Here is a 21,873-nt window from a genome sequence, read left to right as displayed (position 1 = left end):
TGTGGAACAAAGGATATCAGATATCAGATGGATCTTGCCTGAAAGCAGTGAATACCCTAAAGATGGTTACTTATGTTTTATTAACACCCAAGCTATCTGACTGTGTGGATCATAAGAAAACATGGATAGTTTTGAGAAGAGAATTCCAGAACACTTATAGAACAAGGGTAGATTGCATGGTTTAAGAACCAAGAAAGGTGTGCATCCTGGTTGCACCCACTTATTATACTTTTTCAATTGTATGGTGAGCAAATAATCAGAGAAGCCAAATTATATGAAGAAGAACACAGAATCAGATTTGGAGGAAATATTATTAACTACCTGCTATATGCAGACGACACAGTTTGGCTTGCTGACAAGGATGGGGGACTTGAAGCACTTGCTGGTGAAGATCAAGGATTGCAGCCTTCAATGTGGGATACAACTCAACACAAAGAAAACCAAAATCCTCACAACTGAACCAATAGGTAACATGATGATAAATCGAGAAAAACCTGAAGTTGTCAAGGATTTTGTCTTGTCTGGATCCACAAGCAATGCTCCTGGAAGCAGCAGTCAAGAGATGAAAAGATACATTGCACTGGGTAGATCTGCTGCATAAGAGCTCTTTAGAATGTTGAAAAGTTAGGATGTTACTTTAAGCAGGAAGTACACCTGATCCAAACCATAGTATTTTCATTTGCCTCATCTGCATGTGAAAAGCTTGCCATTGAGTGAAGAAGACCCAGGTAAACTGTATGAATTTGAACCATGGTACTGGCAAAGAATATTGACAGTACCATGGACTGCCAAAAGAACAAACAAAATCTGTCTTGGAAGTACGGCCAGAATTCCCATTAGAAGTAAGGATGGTGAGACTTTGGACATGTTGTGAGTGGAGACCAGTCCCTGGAGAGGCATCATGCTTAGAAAAATGGAAGGGCTGTGAAAAAAGGTTGAAGGCCCTTGAAGAGCTGGATTGACACAGTGACGACAACAAGAGGACTGAGCATAGGAACACTTGGGTGGATGGAGGAGGAGCTGTTATTGTTACATTCTGCTGTGAATAGGTTTGCCATGGACCAGAACCAACTGGATGGCAAACTAACAACAACAACAACAACAGGGAGAGACATTAAAAAGCCAAACTCACTGCCATTGAGTTGACCTTGATTCAGAGCAACCCTGGAGGACAGGGTAGGACTGGCACCCGTGAGTTTCCCGAGAGTGTAACTTTTCACAGGAGGGGAAAGCCCCTTTAACCTACTACTTAGCAGCCCAGCCCATCACCAGGGCTCCACAAGGATAGAGAGAAACACTGTTAGGGCTGGATAGGGCAGAGGCTGTACACTGGTACAAATGAGGGCTGGAGGTACAGGGAATCCTTGGTGGACGATACCTTCAGGACCAAGGGTGTGAGGGGCGATGCTGGGAGAGTGGAGGGTGAGTGGGTTGGAAAGGGGGAACTGATTACAGGATCCACATGTGACCTCTTCCCTGGGAGAGGGACAGCAGAGAACCGGGGAAGGGAGACTCCGGATAGGGCAAGATATGACAAAATAACGATGTATAAATTACCAAGGGCACATGAGGGAGGGGGGGAAGGGGAGGGAGGGGAAAAAAAGAGGACCTGATGCAAAGGGCTTAAGTGGAGAGCAAATGCTTTGAGAATGATTGGGGTAGGGAATGTATGGATGTGCTTTATACAATTGATGTATGAATATGTATGGATTGTGATAAGAGTTGTATGAGTCCCTAATAAAATGTAAAAAAGGAAAAGAGGAGAAAAAAATTATTAGGGCAAAGACTGTACAGATGTGCTTTACACAATTGATGTATGTATATGTATGAACTGTGATAAGAGTTGTATGAGCCCCTAATAAATTGTTTAAAAAAAAATGATCCTCAATTCTATCTGAATCCTTGCCAGAGCTGCAAGTTGCCTTAATAAACACGTGCAAAAAAAGTACCTCTGGCAGCAGACCGCTCAGGTTCAAATCCAGGCTCTCTAACTTATTGACTATGTGACCTTGGGCAAACCTGGACCTCTCTGTGCTTCCAAAGACTCACTTTCCAAAAGGGAAGTCATAAGCCAACTTTTCTTATTCCTCACTGGGTTGCTTTGAAGATGAAATGAGACATCTGTCTAAAAATGCTTCTGACCATCCCTTGGTTCTCAGAGCTCCACAAATGCTATGGATTATTGTTATAAGATTATGAATGATTTTTCCAAGGGTAGTGCAAAGATTAACATCAGTGCTACTTCTCTCTGACAAAATATAAATCCAAATTTCTAAATAGCAGGGTCTGAACGGATGCGCTGTTAACAGCATCTTGCTTTTCTCCCATCACTTGTCACAGTAAATCTGATAAGAAATGCTGGGCTAGGGCCTGCAGCCAAGCCCCTCACTGGCAGCGTGCAGGACCTCAGGTTGTTGCCAGGCCAAGGGACATCACAATGGCAAGAGGAGACTCCACAAAGGGCCCCTGCTTCCTCCCCCACGCCACCCTTCCCCACATTCAGGGTGAAACGTCAAAATACAATTTTTTTTGTCACCTGGTGAAATAATGAGCCCCCATTCCCGTTGCCTTGGTATCATCAGAGTGCAACAGCCACGTGGGGTAATCGCTGTCTCCGTGTTAATGCTGCTCACTTCAAACATTTTCACAGGCCCTGGCGAAATGAAACCCGTGCTTTCTACCTAGGTAGAGTTTGAGGCGATTCAGCCCATTTGCTTCTGCTGAAGAGGCTACCTCAGAAAAACAGGAAATAAAAACATAGAGGGTGCCATTGACATTAGGTTTCTCATTTTCTTCCTTTCTTCCCTACCTTCCTTTCTTCTTGCCCTTCTCTTTCTCTTTTCTTCCTTCCCTCCCTTTGCTCACGTCTTCCTGCCTGCCTTCACTTTCCATCTTCCCTCCCAAACTCCTCCATTTCTTCTTCGCTCCTCTCTCCCCACCGCCACCTTTCTCCTTTCCTTCCCTGCCTTTTCCCTTAGGCCTCCCAGTTTCCCTCCTTCACTCTCTCCTTTGCTCCTTCCTTCCCCCACCTTGTTTTGATCCAGTGATTTGTACTCCTTTCTTCCTCTCATTCCACCCCTCCCCATTGCTGGAGAAACATCAGTTCCTTGTGGTGCTGGTTTCTTGGCGCCAGACCCTGTTCTTTGGGTGTTCACAAGTCTGTGTCCTGTGTGCAAACATAAGACAGACATATGATCAGGATTGGACAGAAGATGGGATTTGACAGGTGTTCTGCATCCCAAATCTCCAGGAGGCAAAGGTAAAGTCAGGCTCCTGCCTTTAAGGTTATGTCTCCCATTGTAACTGCATCCCACAAAGGCTCCTGCCTCCTGGCCACCTGAGGCTTGCTGCCTGCCTTCCTCTAGCTCCTGGGGAATTGGGGCAGCAGTGGCAAGAACAACAAAAATCCCCAGGAGTTGACAAGAAGGGAAGCTGCCTTGCTCGAGAGACGGCCCCCTCACCCACCTGCATGATGTTGAGATACAGGTTCTCATCCCTGTGGCTGGGCAAGAAACACCCCCTCCCCAAACGCAGTGGCTTCAAACAAGGACCATCATCGTGTGGTTGCTGGGAGGCCACTGGGTCGTGCTTGGAGTCTCCCATGAGTTGGCAGTCACATGGGAGCTGGGGCAGGGGCCTCTGGTGACTCCAGTGCCTACATGTGCACTCAGAGGGCTGGAAGCTGAAGCTGGGTGCTTAGCTGGGTTGTTGGTTGGAGTGTCTCCACGTGGCCTTTCCAGGCAGCTCAGGCTTCTTTCAGCATAGTGTCCGGGTTCTGAGAAGTGTCCTGAGAGGTAGCACGTGGAGGCTGGACATTCTAAGGGTGAGCACTCAAGAAGAAGTCTTTGAAGGGATTTTTCAGAAGCTGTGAAGCACTTTGTGGGAGGGAAGGGGGTTGCCCAAACTAGATGTCACAGTGTCATCTTCTCCATAATCTATTGGTCACAGAGGTCATGGAACATCCCAATTTAAGGGGAAAGGGCATAGACTCTACCTTCCTATAGGTAACCTGTCAAGGAATTTGGGGGTCACATACGAAGACTGGGAGACCCTGGGTGGCACAAATGGTTAAGGACTCAACGTATCAAGAGGTGGGCAGCTGCACCCCTCAGAAGAAATAACTAATGGCCTGCTTCTAGAAGCCCACAGGCTTGAGAATCCTGTGATGTGTAGTTTCTCCCTGGCACCCAGAGGGTCCTCGGGAACCAGAACCAACATAACAGCAATGGGTTGGGTTTTTGTTGGTTTTGTTTGGGCTAATATTAAAATGACTAGTATGAAATTATATATGTATTGTGTTTAACTCTCAGGACTCTGATTATGCTGAAGTTGAACAAAACCGTCTGCCTCTTCTATGAACGCCAGCCGATGGAGGCAAAGGGTGAGGGTCTAGAGGAAGAATGAATGTCCCATTCCCGTCCTTATGTTTCAGATGTCCTTAAAGGGCACAGGGGACAAACCAGATGTCTTTGATATGATTTTAGCCTAATGATGTGCTAGTATGATGATGAGCAGCCTGAAAAGTGGTTTTAACTAATGTGATCCAATATTTGAAAAGTTGACGATTTCACATCGAATTTTATATTCTCAGCATCTCAGTTACAAACAGAAAATCAGGCCTTAAAATCCTTGCATTTCCCCAAGGCAACAACAGTCTGGAGCTAGAATTTGAATGTCCCCTGTGGATGAGCTGACACGTGCCTGTTAACCACAGTCCCCATCCATCCCTATTGCCCCCAAAACAGAGGTTGGCTACAAGTATCCTTTATCTATATGGCTAAATAGGTTAGTTAGTTTGGATTGGGTTGCTAGTTTTTCCTGTTTTGTTTTGCTTACTTTTGATTTTTTGGGGGGCTAGGAAATGGTGTGTATTTTGGTACCATGTCTTCCAAAGCGAGAAAACCAAACCCAGTAAGCCAAGAAGGTCAAACAGTCTAGATTAATGATGAAAGGAAGAGCCCTGTTGGTGTGGTAGATTATGAGTTGGACTTCTAACTGCAACATCAGAAGTTCGAAACTCCCCCCACCCCCACTCCACAGGAGAAAGATGAGATTTTCTACTCCTGTAAAGATTTACAGCCTTGGAAACCCACAGGGGCAGTTCTATACTCTGTCCAAAGGGTTGCTATATGTCAGAATTGATTCCAGGGTAATGAGGTTTTCTTGATTGATATAAATAATTTTTGGTGAGTATTGAAAAAACCAGTCAATATTATTTTTAATACACATCAAAGAAGGTCCACATTAATTGTTCACACAACCCTGCCACCTTCTTTCTTTATTCCCTTGCCTCCCACTCTCCTTTCTTCCTCCCTATGGTCTTTTATCTCATTCATTTTCTTTCAAGGGTTAGCCTAGGAGTGGGAAAGTCTGACTAATTCTTAACCAAAAGACTAAATTGGTTTTATTGTTGGTGTTATTACTTGGGTTAAATTTTTTTCTTTTCTCTTCTTCTATTGGTTTGTGTCATGTAACCCAGAAAATGGGGAAACATTTGGAACATCAAAACACTATCCTTTCTCAGTAGACTACAAGCATTAAAGGCAACAGAGATAAATACTCCAATAATAACAATAACATACAAGGATAGCTAGAGAGATAAATAGATAGATAGAAAAACCACAAAATCTGAGCAGTTGTGGGAAGGGGAATGGGAATAGCCCCATGAATAAATATAGGTTTGCCAGAGAATAGTTCTATATACATATTAGCATATACTACAAATATGACCATGAATATAATAGTGCATCCAGGAGGCATAGTTAGGAAATGTCTTAGCTAGAACAAAACCCCTTGAGGGAGCGTGTCCTAAATATCGGGGATCAGGAACATAGCTCTGAGAGACCTCAAGATCAATTGGTACAAACTAGCTCACAACGACAATGTTCTGTATCCATCAGGGAAGTGACTGGGATCTTCAAAAGCTAGTGAGTAGCAAACTAAAAGTCGGTTCTTGGTCTCACCCTATGTGTTGGACAGGGTTCTCTAGAGAGACAAAACCATATTGCTAGTAATTATATATAAATATATTTATAAAGCTAGATATGCAATACAAGAAATGAACCACTAAATTATATACAGATAGATAACACAAGAAACTAACAGTTAAATTATAAAACAGTGAGACACTAGCAGTCCTTTAAGGCTTGAGAGCCGCCAGTTGCCAGTCCCTTTCTGTAGAGAGAGCTGGGCTATATATACCCAGGCAGCAAACAGCAAGGCAAGTCACCAACTGTCACCAACTGTCGGTCCCCAGCTCCAGAGACGAACATTCCAATCCTGTGGGATTAAATGGACCTCAACTTACAGCGACAGAGTCCACAAGCTAGGCATCCCACAGGTAGTGTACCCCTTTAAATTGAGGCATAGAACAAGCAAGGCGAGGCTCACGAAGCCATTTATCCCTCTGCCCTTCGATTAATCCTACTTGTGTTTATCGGCCAGGCTGGCACAATAAACTATTGCACCCTGTCTGGAGCGAATAACATTGAAGAAGCTCAAGATGCCTGGCAACAATTAGTCCAAATCAGTAATGGACTATGCGTACCTCAGCCTCTATGATGCTAAGGTCAGAAGAACTAAATGGTGCCTGCCTATGACAAACAGCTGCTCTGAAAGGGATCATGGTACATGGTCCTAGATAGAGTGGGGAGTAATGTGTAAGAAAACTGAAAGTCATACTACTACTACCAATAGTAATAATAATAATGGTAAAAGATGAGGTTTATTGGTTAGATAGACTAGTGAGATCCCCACTACTATGGTCCTTCATCACCCTTCAGGTCTGGAACTGAATTCAACCCCCTGAAAAATAGACAGGTTTATAAAGTGAACCTTATGAGAAAAGATTGCAGCCCTCAGTATGGTTTACAACTCAATGTCAAGAAGACACACATCCTCACAACTTGATCAATAGGTACCATGATAAATGGAGAAGTTTGTTGTTTTTTTTACTTGTTGTTATTTGTTGAAGTTGTCACGGATTTTTTGTCTTGATGAGGTCTATAATCAATGCTCTTGGAAGCTGCAATCATGAGATCAAATGACGCATTCCATATGGATACATTTGGTGCACAATACGTCTGTAGAGTGCTAAAAAGCAAGGATGTTACTTTGAGGACTAAGGTGGACCTTACCCAAGCCATAGTAATTTAAATTGCCTCATAAGTATGTGAAAGTCAGACATTGAATAAGGAAGGCTGAAGAAGAATTGATATGTCTGAATTGTGGTGCTGGTGAAGAATATTGAAAGTAACATGGACTGCCAAGGGAACAAACAGATCTGTCTTAGAAGAAGTATGGTCAGAGGGCTCCTTAAAGGCAAGGATGGTGAGACTTCCTCTCACATACTTTGGTCATGTTATTAAGAGAGACTAGTCCCTGGAGAAGGACATCATGCCAGGTGAAGTAGAGGGACAGTGAAAGAGAGGAAGCCCCTTAAGGAGATGGATTGACAGTGACTGAAACAAGGGGCTCAAGCTTGGGAACAATTAGGAGAATTATTCAGGGCTAGGTAGTGTTTCTGTCTGTTTGGCATAGGGTCAATGTGGGTTGCAACTGGCTCAATGGCACCTGATAAGAACAACTACACCAAAATGAATCATAGCACTGAGGAGCACACATTCCTCAGAACCATCAACCATTCAAAAGCAAATAGGCAGTATTTGCCCAAGGCCAAATTCAAAAGGCAGGCAAGGTTAGGGGAGAAGGATGAATGAAAACAGGAAGCAGAGTTTCAATGGCATGAGTGATATTACATTGCAGGAGATTGTCATCAATGTCACATAACAAAACGTGTATAAATTGTTACGTGCAAAGCTGATTTTCTCTGTAAACCTTAACCCACCTTACAATAAAAACTTTCTTTTTTTAAAACAAAGACACCATCGTTCATATTATAGACACAGCCAAAGAAAGATCTCCTGGACAATCCTAAAAGGATCTCCCAAATGATTTGGGTAGTTAGCCCTCCCCAGGGAGTTCTACCCATTGAAACGCTGGGCGGTTATGGCTGCAATTATATTTCAGGCCAGAAGAGGCAGCAGAGGCCTGGTTGTTCAAATGCTACAAAACTACCAGACAATGGGCAAACAGTTTCTTTCCACGGACGACTAGCGGCTCTGTCATATCCATGTCTGGTGTTCAACACTTGGCGACAGAATCCAGCCCGCTGGGTTTGGGTGGGGTCTGTTTCTCACCCATGCTTGGCTTGGGATTGTTCTATGGCATCCACAAAGTGGAGTCCTTTCCTTTCTGATGTCCCGAGAAAGCTGTTTTCTCCTTTTTCTCTCTCTGGCCCTCTTCCCAAGAACCCTGGGGTTCACTCTGCTTTCCTCTGGTTGATGTTTCTCAGGCAGTTACTTGACCTCGGTTCATCTACTGCAGGTGACCATTAGCAAGTAACTGTACCGTCCTTGGATGGTATTGTTCATGAGCTAGGCTGCGAACTACGGGTTAAAGGTTTGAGTTCACCCAGAGGTGCCTTCCAAGAAGGGCCTGGTGCTATGCCTCTGGAAAAAAACCCACCCCAGCCATGGAAAATTCTAGGGACCGGACTTCTCTAACACACTTGGGCTCTCCATGAGTCCGAGTTGACTCAATGGCAATTGGTTGCTGGTATTCCTGTAAGTAGAAGACAACAATCTTTAAGCAGTCCCTCTTGGATTCATGGGAGGAGGATGGCTTCCTCTGAGAGAACTTCTCAGGGCTCCAAGGGCTCAATGATCTTACAAAAAATGAGAGAAATGATGAGCCTGATGACAGATGATATTGCTATGCAGGCCTCGTTTCAGGATGCTCAAGTTTCCAGGTCTTTCCCTGACTCACAGTGTAGCCCTGTGAGGTTCCAAATAGAAGGGCACCCTTGCTCCCAGGACCTGGAGCCTTGTAGCTGAGCAGAGCAGTCATGATGAGAAAGAGGACCCAAGGGGGAAGTCAGGGGGCTGCTTCACTTGTCTCAGTGTCAAGCAAACAAATGTTTTGGCAGGAAATTTCTCTTCAAGAGTGTTCTGATTTCTTGAAGGAAATATTTTTCTGAACCATTTCCTCAGGGGAAAACCACTCAACTACCTCGGGAAGGAAGATTTTTCTCCTTCCAAGCTTACCAGGCTGTGCTAACTCACAGAGGAGGTGTGACTAGCAGGCAATGAAACTGATTTCCAGACTCCTATGAAAATCAGCAAGTGCTCGGCTACTAAGTGAAAGGTCGGCAGTTGGAAAACCCCAGCTGCTCTGCAGGAGAAAGTGGTGGCTGACTGTGTCTGACAAGATGACAGCTTTGGAAACCCAATGGGGCAGTTCTCCTCTGTGTTCTACAGTTGCTTTGAGTTGGAGTGGACTTGACAGTGATAGATCTGATCTTTTTCCCCATGAAAATCAACTTTCACGAATACATGTGCATTCATGGATGTCTGTGTCTGCTTTGGCATGCATGTGCACATATGTGCCTATTTGCACGTGGATGAATACGTCTGTGAATATGGGCGTCTCTATTTACTTTGCCATGTGTGTGCACATGTCTGCCTTTGTCAGTATGCATGCGGGCTCAGGCAGCATAAAGAGATCACAGAGAAACTTGGAGAGAAAGAGAAAAGTAACCTATTTTCTCATGGGTCTCCCATACCTGACGGTCTACTGGCATCCACCGCCACGAAGACCAGAGGTCACTTCATGCCATGTGTCCAGCTGCACATTGCTGGTTGAGGTCAGTCACCAGGGAGGCAAGTGAGACTGGCCTCGCCAACCTACCACCCACCTGCAGGAGTGATTCCCACCATCTGTCCTGGAGCCCCTCCCACCTTACTCAGCCTCCCTAGACCTTGAGTGAAAGGCGTTTCCAACGTTTTTACATAAAGATTTCTGAGATTGACTGAAGAAATGATTTCATTTGACAAAACAAGAAGCTTTGAATTTAAAGATTTGAGGCAAGTGCCCTTCAGAGAGGGGCCACAGGACGGGGCCATGCTCCCTTCCGGTATGCACAGGGGTTGCTATGAGTTGGAACCAACTTGATGAGCACCTGCCAGCAACAACAACAACCAGAAGTTGTCCAAACTTCTGTGGCCTCAACTCGGAAATGAGAATATTATTATTGCCTCCTAGAAAGAACTCAAGGTATGTACAATTGGTTAATAGGCGTTTGGAAAGTGAGTACATTAAGTGGACTGATGACATTGATAAGGCAATAAGAAACTGAGAAGGCTTCACTAACAGGTGCTTTCACATCTGTAACCAGTAGATTCCTTCCTTCTTCATCTCTTGCCATCTTAATCAGCTCCCACACTTTCCAGGCAGCTTGAGGGATTAAATGTTCAGTCTGATCCTATTATAAGCCTCAGCCTCAGAATCAGAGGCTTTACCTGAGGTTTGAGGAGCTATACTGGGAATGAGGGAGAGTAACCTGTCTTTTCTATTGCTCTCCTATCGCTCCCTCTTCCCTAGCCCTTCCCTGTCTCTGGGCCTGCCTTTCCTCCCTAGAGCATTGGCTTCCGGGAGAAGGGGATGGAAACAATGAGCACAATGAGCACATTCCTGACCAGGCCTCTTACCATGCTATGTTCCAACCCTCTCTTGGAAGGGCCTCCACCAAGTCCTCTTATGTCATCTCACAATAACTTGTTAGATACCATTGAGTGAGCTCCTGACTCATAGCAAAAGTACACACAAGAGATTGAAGCACCACCTGGTCCTGCACCGTCCTCACAATGGTCCTTGTGTGTGAGCCCATGGTTGCAGCAGTGTGGAGGAGATCCTGTCCAAGAAGGCTGCCAGTGGGTGGGAGGGGCTGCAGCTTTCAGAGACTTTGGAGGATGCCAAGGTGGATAGTTCACGGCGTATCATATGAGGTCAGCCAGCGGGCCTTGGGGGCCCTTCCCATTATCCATAGATATATGAAATAAATGGAGGCCCTCAGCAAGATGGGCTGCAGACACCTCCAGGACTCACTTGATCCTTGGCAAGCTCCCTTAGCCTTAGGACACCACCTGCTGGAACTGTGGCTTTGCTGCCTCTCCTGGCTTTCAACTTCCCTCCTAGAGGACTCCAGCCACCCTTCTCCTTCCAGATCCTTCCAGCAGGAGGCAGATATTGGTCTCTATGCTTTTGCATGTGGCCAGTTTTCTAGGGACAGATCAGCCTCTCCCAAGAATTTGGGTTCACCAGAGTGAGCGTGCCCACAAGTCTGCAGAGCGTACGGCCAGGCCTCTGAAGAGAGAACTGCTGGAAGATTTGCCCCTTTTCAAAAGCGCTAATTCCACAGTTGAGAGCTCGTCTCCTGGGGACTCAGCTTGAGTCTCAAGGAGCACATCCCCTTTGACACTGCTGGCAACTCGAGGTGCTGTGGGTCATTTTCTTGCCTTTGAGGAGTGCAAGGGAAATGCTACAATATGTCCCTTCACATGAACCACCAATCCTTATCTGGAGAACTCTCTGAGATGACAGGGATGAGAGGGAGATGTTCCTGGGGCAAGCTTTCACCTGCACATCTCTCAGGTGAGTCAAACATTTGACCCCCAAAAGTTGAGTATGATGGTGAGAGTTCAGGCTGGGAGATAGAGTGTCTGGGTTCAAATCAAGAGACTGCACATCTCAACTCCCATGGTTCTCCTGCATAAAACCCAAGCCAAGCAGTTTATCACTTCCCGGCTGAGTATCCTACTGAGGCCAGCTAAACTCATTCTTTGCTGATGACAACGTTGCTTGTACCAAATGGCTTTGCCATGTAGCCCTTAGCAATGGCCAGAAGGGCTGCTCATCAAACCGCAGAGCAGGGCTTCTGGCGCACACGTTAAGAAGGGGGCTATTCACAACAAGGTCAGTAGTTCAGAACCCACTAGCTGTTTCTCTGGAGAAAAACTGTGGCTGTGTGCTTCCATAAAGATGCCCAGCCATGGAACCCCCCTGGAGAGGGCCATGATGAACTGGAGTGAGCTCTACAGGAGTGGGATTTTTTACTGTGGATGTAATCCCACCTGGGCAGAGATTTTCTTTGTGACTTAAAGAGGCTGTACCTTACACCAATGACTTGGCTGATACAAAAGGATTCAATTCAACACTGAAGCAAACCAACTCCAAAGGAAGAAGGCAGCTGCCATGCAGAGAGCTCCAAGGACCACCAACCATGGAGGTCATTGAAGCCAAAACAAGAATACCGCCCACCAGCCCTCAGCCCCCAGGGATGGACAAAGAGTGCGTGCCCATCAAGCTGGTGCACTGGCATGATGCTGTCAGCCTCCGGTGCTGTGAGAACATTGACTTTGGTGTGTTAAAGGCACCCACTTGCGGTATGTTTGTGATGTCAGTGTGTGGAAACTATGGCAAGCCCCCCTCCCTGCCTCACAGCAGCAAAGCCTCGGCATTAAAACCCTGTGCCTTCTGTGGCGCTTGCCAGCTGTGAGAGGGCAGGAAATGCCCTTGGCTTTTCTGCTCCTTGTTGCGCCCTCCCTCTGAGGCAGGGAGCAGAGGATTTGAGGTTGGAATCTGTTTTGTTTCATCACTACCCTTTGTCATCTCTCTGAACACTGTCATGTGCTCCTCACCAGTGCTTCGCCCTCTCTATCACCACGCCATGTGCTCTTTAAAACATGCACACACACACACACACACACACACACACACCTAATGTTCACATTTTGAGGCACATTTGTCTTTAATTCACTAATAATAACAATAATTATTCAAAGCCACTTTACCATCTGAAAAGAAATCTCTATGCATACACTTAGATCATGGATGCCAACTGCCTTCTTAACATTTCCCAATGAAATATTCAGCAGCGATTATATTAAGCCTGAAGCTGTTCATCCAGTTTGTGTTAATCAAAACAAAAACAAGAGACGAAGGGATCCAAAAGGACATGTAAGATCATAGACTGAAAGTAGCCCCATCGAGCACCAAAGGCTTGTCCAGAAGGGCAGAGCCACAGGTAAAAGCTACATCTCTCTGGAGTTGCTGGCATTTAACTAGATGCAAAATGTCAGCGCAGGAAATGGCTTGCCCAATGCAAATACTAACAAGGGAGGCATGTGTTCCTATGTAAATGGAGCTTTAGCCAATCCGGGCCTTCAGGATCCAGCTCCCATCGCAGCATCCACGGGAAGCACCAGGGGAATGTTCCGTTTGCTTATTTTCCCTCTCTTTGCTAAGAAGAAAAAGAGCCTTTGTGGCCTAGTGGCTACAAGTTGGGCTGCTAATTGCTATATCAGCAGTTTGAAACTACCAGCTGCTTTGTGGGAGAAAGATAAGGCATTCTGCTCCCATAAAGAGTTCGAGTCTCAGACACTCACAGGGGCAGTTCTACGCTGCCTTATAAGTTGGCTGTGAGTCAGCATGGATTCGATGGCAGTGAGTTTTCTAAGAGTAAGAAGTATCTAGGGGTGTAAACAGTTAATGAGCTCTGCTATTAAGGGAAAAGTTGTCATTCCCAACCCACTTAGAGGAGCTGTGAAAGAGAAGCCTGGCAATCTTCTTCAGAATCCTCGGCCATTGAAAAGTTTATAGAATGTATTGACCTAGGTTGTTAAATAGATCCAGGTATATGGTGGAGCATACAGGGACCAATGTCATAAAACGGGGTGGGGGTGGAAAAAAATCTCTGAGACATGCAAAAACTGTGAGGGAATGAGTTGTTGAGGCTGGGGGATCAGGACCATCGTCTCTGGGATTTTCAAAGTTCCTGAGCAATCAGGAAAGGGGCAAGAGTTGGTCTCTCCCCATCCAGAGGACAGCAGAAGAGGAGAACTGATTGGGCACAATGAATCAATGACTAGTGACTCAAGCAACGATCACCCTCCACCACTGGAGACCAGAAGAACTAGATGGTGCCTAGCTCTCACTATCGACTGCTATGAAAGAGATCACATTAGAAGGGCTTGATTAGAGTAGAAGGGAAATGTGGGGCAAAACTCAAAATCATGATTGTCGCGTGCCAGGTCTCGCCAGCAAGAAAAGACGCACCACAACAGGATTCTTCCACAAGCATTTAATTTTTCATAATGCGGTAAAAGACCCCGAAACCCCAAACTACTGCTGCTTATATATGCTCTATTGGGACGTGCTGTGCCCTGATTGGTGCATTTGCCAAAACCTCATGCATTGATTGGTGAGTTCGCCAGAACCTTCGTTTGCATACTCCAGGGTGGAGTTATGACTACGTCATCTCAGCATCGCGCATGCGCTAAGTGGTTGTTTATCACTTAGTTGGACCACCGCCCTGACTGCCCGGCGCCATCTAGTAATGGCGGCGAGAGCTGCGGCCACCCACATCACGAGAGCTGTGGCTTCCCACATCTCGCGAGAGCTACGGCTTCCCACACATGATAAAACACCAAGCTTACTGTTTGGATAAAGGCTGGTGAAATTGCAAGACTATGGTGCTTAGTTACCCTGCAGGTCTAGAACTGAACTCATCATGGCTCAATGTTCAACCAAACAATAGACAGGTCTATAATGGGAACAATGACATTAGAGACATACAAATACCGTAGAATAATAGATCACATGAGATCAAAAGACAGCATTCCCCCAAGAACGAAGTTCAAAAAAGTTGAGAATGAAGGAAGCTTGGAGACAAGAAACAAGAAGATGTGGGGGAAGTGATGGTACATTGTGGGAATTGCTATCAATGTCATGAAACAAAATGTGTATGCGTTGCTCAATGGACAGCTGAGCTGCTCTTAAACCTTCACCCAAATCACAATAAAAATGTTTTTAATCAAAGAAAACTTCATGGTTCACTTCTACTCTGACACACACGGGGTGATGAGAAAATAGTGTCAACCGGGTTTGCTGTGGTCCAACCACCAGACATGTGCTTATGGGAGAAAGAGCATGCTGACGCTGGCAATACCGAGCAGGACCAAGATGGTTTTATTTGCCTGCATCATGAAGATGGTAGCCCTGGTGGTGAGATGATTCAGAGCTCAAGTGCTAACCAAGAAGCCACCCAGTTTAAACTCACCCAGCCCTACTGAAGGAGATTTCCCTCCTCAAAGGTGTTGTTGGTTGTTATGTGCCATTGAGGCGATTCTGACTCCCTGTGACGGGAAGGAAAGGCACACTGTGCTATAGTGTAAGGGTTTTCAGCGGCTACTTCCTCTGAAGTGGGCAGTGGAAACCTTCTTTGTATTCTGTTCATAGCCTGGAAGTTTCCCTGACACCTCTTCACTTGAGGTAACCCTGCTGGCATTTGAAATACCAGTCACGTGGCTTCCAGCATCACAGTAACACACAACTCACCACAGCACCACAAATGGACAGACAACAACAGGATAGGAGTCTTCATGGGAGCAGGCAGTCACGTCTTCACTCTCTCGATGGGGATCAGTGAGTTCAAACTGCCAGTCTCTCTGTTACAGCCGCACATGCAACCACTGTGCTGCTAGGTACATTTCCTTAAAATTCTGCCTAGAAAAATCTGTGGAACAGTTCTTCTCTGTCACAGAGGGTCACTGTGAGCCAGGATGGGCTCTGAGACACACAAATGCAACACCATGAAGCCACCTTACTCTGTCCTGCTCTTATTTAACTCTATTCTTTTCTGAGCTATCTTTTCCATATATTGACAAGAGACTAGCAGTGAGCAGTGTTAATTCCACCAAGGCCAGGAAGGAGGTCAAAGAGTCACAAAGGACTATCTCTTTGCTCTCATGCCACTGCACTAAGGAGGCTTGGGTGGCAGCTGGAAGCTGCACATTTCACTCCTTGTCCCTACACTCCTGGCTGAGTCTCCTCAGAGTGAGACTGCCCCTTTACCCAGCTCACTGCATTGGCTGTCTTGCTCTGAAAAGAGAATTCGCACATGTGAGTCTGACGGGGTGACAGATGGGAATCTTAATGCTGCTCTTTGGAATATGAAAGGCCTCGGATCAGAGTGCTGCAGGGGAGTGATGTCTGCAGAAGACCTGCTGGTCTCCCAGTTAGAAAGAAGCCTTCCCCTTTGCCTCAGAGGTGCGTTCACTGTGGGTGGCAAGTCAGATCCTTGGGCTGGCACTCTCAGTAAACAGATCATATGGGCACCTTGAGAAGCGCTTGCTCACTGACCCAGCTCCCCAAGGATGTAAATATACCAACCAGGATGACTAAGGACACCAGTGCCAAGAATGATCACATTCTTTGCATGTGTACAAATGAGGTGGGCAGCCACCTTCGCTGATGGTGGCTGCACAGTGAGTGTCTGGAATCACACCTGGCTAGGTGGACCATTGAAAGAGTTGGTGACATGATAATAGGGAGTACACCCCCTTGCCAGTAAAGCTGAGGAAATGGCATTTGAGGAAGCAGGGGCAGCCGGGTCGCCAGCATGAAGTCAGCGAGAACTTTGCTTGTGCCTCCTTTGTTCACTGGTGGCTGCTGGCATCTGGGTAGTGAGGACACCATGGCTACTGCCAGAATTCTCCACGGTCCCTGGTTCCACTCTCAAGTCGCTGGCTTCATCACTACCACTGCCATCGAGTCGATTCTGACTCACAGCAACCCGAAAGGACAGAGTAGAACTGCGGCTGGTGGGTCTGGGGGGCTGTGGATCATTATGAGAGCATTTCTATCTCGCAGTAGCTAAAGGGTCCAAAATGCTGGCCTTACGGTTAGCAGCCCAACATAACCCACTTGGTCATGAACCCTTGCCAGCTGATCCAGGGAGTCCATTCCCAAGTGCATATCTAAAAGAATGAAAGACGAGTACCCAGATGGATGCTGCACTAATCACTATGGGCAAAAGGTAAACAATAAGCCAACAATACCCATCAGTAGAAGAATAGAGAAAATATGATCTACACAGAGTGGGATATACATATAGTCTGCCACAAGAAAACTAAGGCCTTTGATTCGGACAGACTCTGTAACACAGGTGAACGCAAGACATGAAGTGAAAGACGCCAAACACCAAATGCCATGTATTGTGAGTCCATTTAGAGCAAAAATGCTGGACAGGTAAATCCCGTAGAGCCATAGAGTAGATTGGTGGTTTCCCAGGGTGGGGCGGGAGGGGCAATGGGGAATGACTGCTTAATGGCTGCAGGGTCGATGAAAATGTTCTGGAACTGGATGGTGGGAAGCTTTCACAGTGTCCTTAAAACTACTCTTAAAAAGGGGAGAGAAAGAATCTGCAGAAAGCACAGTTCTGATTGACTCACATGAATGTGGTCACCAAGAATTGGAATCCACTAGAATTGGAATGGCAGCTAGACTATTGTTTCCTTGGGAGGTGCCTCCAGGAAGGGCCAGTAGAGAAGGGTAATACTGATAGAGCAAAGGGAAGGGGCCGATAAAGAAATGTCATTGAGTAGGTTCCCAGAGACAGTATAAATCCTCTTGTAGTTGTCCCACCCAAAGGCTGAGGGAACTGGAGTGTGGCTCCACCTATCCCCATGTGTCATTGGTTAAAGTGGCATTAAGTTCTGGAGGATGTCAACTCCCCTGTCTGCTCAATGACTGTTCCCTGTGTGGGGAGTTACATGTGCTTCCTGTGAGACCATTGGCATTTATGGGAGTGGTGGGTGCCAAGTGCTAATACATGGGCACATTAGCAGCTGCTACAGCAAGTGCTGTACATTTTTAGCTGCTTGAGTGACAGGTGGGCCCTACCTCCTGCCTATATTCAGTGGTAGGGTGTTCAGATGGGGGCATCCGAAAAAATAATAAGGCCCTATTCTTTGCAAATAGACATTATTATTATTTTAATCTGTCCCAACCCCCTTTCTTATCTGTCCCTGTGAACTACCTCACTGGCTGAAACATCAGTTCCCTGGGGAAGACACCACATTTCAATATGGTCACAAGGCTGTTTTCATTGGCCCAGTGGAGACACTTACATAAGATGGGTCAACTAGACGCTTTTTCTGGAGCATTTCCAACCAAAAAACAAAAAAAGATAGTCCCGCTTTTGCAAGTGGCCTGGCATCTAAGAAGCATAATTCAGAAGCACATGTCCCGCCATGTGGAGGAGGCGGTCTATGTTGCGAGATTACAGCATGTGCCCTGAGAGACAGACACAAAGAACACAGGAACATGCCAGTGGTGGTCAGGAACCGTCGACAGAGCCAGCTGTCCTCTTGTTCTCCCCACCTTTCCATTTTCCTAGGATTCTCTCTTCCAAGTATTGGTCTCTTTGCCTGTTTACAACCAGATGAGCCCCAAATAAGATCCAGATCATAGAAATAGAAGGAGGAAGTTGGATGGAGACTGCAGTTCATACTCCCCGGAAGCCATTCAGACTCGCTGGAAGAAGGAGACCCTGTGATGGAATTAGCTCTGGATTCCTGACATTTATTGAGGAATGCTCAGGGAATAAGCACCTGTGGGGGGAATCAAGGAAGGGCACAAGAGGGAAATCTCAACAGAGGTCTCAGCCCTGCCTATGGAGAGTGTCATAGTCAGTGTTCCCTAGAGAAACCAAACCAGTTATATAGCTGTAACTGGAGATATCGATATATCCACCAGGGCTCCTATGGTTAACCACTGCACCGGCCACTCATTGCCATCAAGGTGGACTCAAAGTGACTGTGTAAAACAGTATAGAACTGACCTTTTGGGCGTTGGAGACTGTAACCTATTTTTGTGATTAATCACTATGCTTTAAATATGTTCAATTTGTAAACTAAAAATATATCCTACATATATCTAGGGGTGTAAACAGTTAATGAGCTCTGCTATTTAGGGAAAAGTTGTCATTCCTAACCCACTTAGAGGAGCTGTGAAAGAGAAGCCTGGCAATCTTCTTCAGAATCCTCGGCCATTGAAAAGTTTATAGAATGTATTGACCTTGGTTGTTAAATAGATCCAGGTATATGGTGGAGCATACAGGGACCAATGTCATAAAACGGGGTGGGGGTGGAAAAAATCTCTGAGACAGATGCAAACACTGTGAGGGAATTAGTTGTTGAGCCTGGGGGATCAGGACCATCGTCTCTGGGATTTTCAAAATTCCTGAGCAATCAGGAAAGGGGCAACAGTTGGTCTCTCCCCATACAGAGGACAGCAGAAGAGGAGAACTGATTGGGCACCATGAATCAATGACTAGTGACTCCAGCAACGATCACCCTCCACCACTGGAGACCAGAAGAACTAGATGGTGCCTAGCTCCCACTATCGACTGCTATGAAAGATCACATTAGAAGGGTTTAGGGTTAGGGTTAGGGTTAGGGTTAGGGTGAGGGTGAGGGTGAGGGTGAGGGTGAGGGTGAGGGTGAGGGTGAGGGTGAGGGTGAGGGTTAGGGTTAGGGTTAGGGTTAAGTTTAGGATTAGGATTAGGGTTAGGGTTTAGGGTTAGGGTTAGGGATAGAGTCAGGGATAGGGATAGGGCTAGGACTAGGGTTAGCCTTCGGGTTAGAGTAAGGGTTAGGTTTTAGGATTAGGGCTAGGTTTAGGTCTAGGCCTAGGGTTAGAGCTTGGACTAGGGGTACGGTAGGGCTAGGGCTAGGATTAGGGTTTAGTGTTTAGGGATAGGGGTTAGTGTTAAATTTAGGTTTAGGTTTAGGGTTATGGTTAGGGTTAGGTTTAGGGTTCGGGTTAGAGATAGATTTAGGGTTAGGGTTAGGGATAGATTTAGGGGTTAGAGTTAGGGTTAGGGGTAGGGGTAGGTTTAGGGCTGGTTTAGAGCTAGGGCTAGGTCAAGGGCTAGGGCTAGAGCTAGGGTTACAGTTAGGGTTAGGTTTAAGGTTCGGGTTAGGGTATGGTTAGGTTTGAATTAGGGTTAGGGGTTAGTATTACAGTTATATTTAGGGTTTGGGTTACGGTTAAGGGTTAGCGTTAGGGTTAGTTTTAGGGTTAGGGGTTAGAGTTAAGGTTAGGCTTAGGGTTAGGGTTAGGATTATGATTAGGATAAGAGTTAGGTTTAGGGGTTAGGGTTAGGCTTAGGGTTATGTTTAGGGTTAGGGTTAGGTGTTAGGACTAGGGTTAGGATTAGGTTTACGTAAGGGTTAGGGTTAGAGTTGGGTTAGGGGTTAAGGTTAGGGGTTAGGGTTAGGTATAGGGTTAGGGTGAGGGGTTAGGGGCTATAGTTAGGGTTAGGGTTAGGTTTAGTGTTAGGGTTTGTTTAGGGTTAGTGGTAAGGGTTAGGGTTAGGTTTAGGGCTATGTCTAGGGATAGCGCTAGGGCTAGGGTTAGGGTTAGTGTTAGGTTTGGGTTAGGTTTAGGGTTAGGGGTTAGGGGTTAGTGTTAGGGGTTAGGGGTTTGTGTTAGGGGTTAGGGTTAGGGTTAGGTTTAGGGGATTGGCGTTAGGTTTAGGTTTAGGGTTAGGATTAGTGTTAGGGTTAGTGCTAGGTTTAGGGTTAGGTTTACGGTTAGGGTTAGGGGTTAGGGTTAAGGTTAGGGTTAGGGTTAGGGTAAGGGTTAGGTTTTAAGGTTAGCATTAGGGTTAGTGTAAGGGTTAGGATTAGGTTTAGGGTTAAGGGTTAGGGTTAGGGATAGAGTAAGGGCTAGGGTTAGGGCTAGGGCTAGTGCTAGGATTAGGGTTAGGACTAGGGCTAGGGTTAGGGTTAGGGTTGGGCTAGTTTTAGGGCTTGGGCTAGACCTAGGACTAGGGCTAGGGTAGGGCTAGGGCTAGGGCTAGGGTTTTGGTTAGGGTTAAGGGTTAGTGTTAGAGTTAGGTTTAACTTAGGGTTAGGGTTAGGGTTAGGGTTAGGGGTTAGGGGTTAGTATTAGGGCTACGGTTAGGATTAGAGTTATCGTTAGGGTTACGGGTTAGCGGGTAAGTTTAGGGTTAGTGTTAGGGTTAGGTGTTAGGGTTAGGTTTAGGGTAAGGATTAGTGTAAAGGTTAGGGTTAGGGTTAGGGGTAAGGTTATTTTTAGGGCTATGTTTTTGGCTAGCGCTAGGACTAGGGCTAGGGCTAGGTCTAGGATTGGGGTTATGGTTAGAGTTAGAGTTAGGTTAGGGTTATGGTCAGGTGTTAGGGTTAGGATTAGTTTTAGGGTTAGGGTTTGGTTTAGGGGTTAGGGCTAGCAATAGGTTTAGGGTTAGGGGTTAGGGTTAGGTTTAGGGTTATGTTTAGGGTTAAAAGTTAGGGTTAGGGTTAGGGTTAGGGGTTAGGGTTAGGGTTAGGGTTCGTGTTTGGCTTAGGTTTAGGGTTAGGGTTAGGAGTTAGTGTTAGGGTTAGTGGTAGGGTTAGTTTTAGGGCTATGTTTATGGCTAGGGCTAGGACTAGGGCTAGGGCTAGGGCTAGGCTTGGAGTTACGGTGAGGGTAAGGGTTAGGGTTAGGTTAGGCTCAGGTGTTAGGTTTAGGGGTTAGTGTTAGGGTTAGGTCTAGGGTTAGGGTTAGGTTTAGGGGTTAGGGCTAGGGTTAGGTTTAGGGTTAAGGGATATGGTTATGGTTAGGGTTAGGGTTAGTGGTAGTGTTATTGTTAGGGTTAGGGTTAGGTTAGGTTTAGGTTTAGGGTTAGGGTTAAAAGTTAGGGTTAGGGTTAGGGTTAGGATTAGGGTTAGGGTTAATGTTAGCATTAGGGTTAGGGTTAGTGGTTACGGTTAGAGGTTAGGCTTAGGGTTACGGGTTAGGGTTAGGGGTTAGGGTTATGGTTATGGTTAGGGTTAGGGGTAGGGGTAGGGGTAGGGTTATTGTTAGGGTTAGGGTTAGGTTAGGTTTAGGGTTAGGGTTAGGGTTAAAAGTTACGGTTAGGATTAGGGTTAGGGTTAATGTTAGCATTAGGGTTAGGGTTAGTGGTTACGGTTAGAGGTTAGGCTTAGGGTTACGGGTTAGGGTTAGGGGTTAGGGTTATGGTTAAGGTAGGGTTAGGGATTAGTGTTAGGGGTGCGGGTTAGGGTTAGGGTTAAGGTTAGGGTTAGGAGTTTGGGTAAGAAGTTAGGGTTAGTGTTAGGGGTTAGTGTTAGGGTTAGGATTAGGGTTAAGGGTTAGGGTTAGGGTTTGAATTAGGGTTAGGATTAG

Source organism: Tenrec ecaudatus, chromosome 2 (assembly GCF_050624435.1).
Source record: "Tenrec ecaudatus isolate mTenEca1 chromosome 2, mTenEca1.hap1, whole genome shotgun sequence".
Lineage (NCBI taxonomy): Eukaryota > Metazoa > Chordata > Mammalia > Afrosoricida > Tenrecidae > Tenrec > Tenrec ecaudatus.
The sequence above is the reverse complement of the archived record's forward strand: the minus strand, read 5'-3'. Positions refer to the sequence as shown.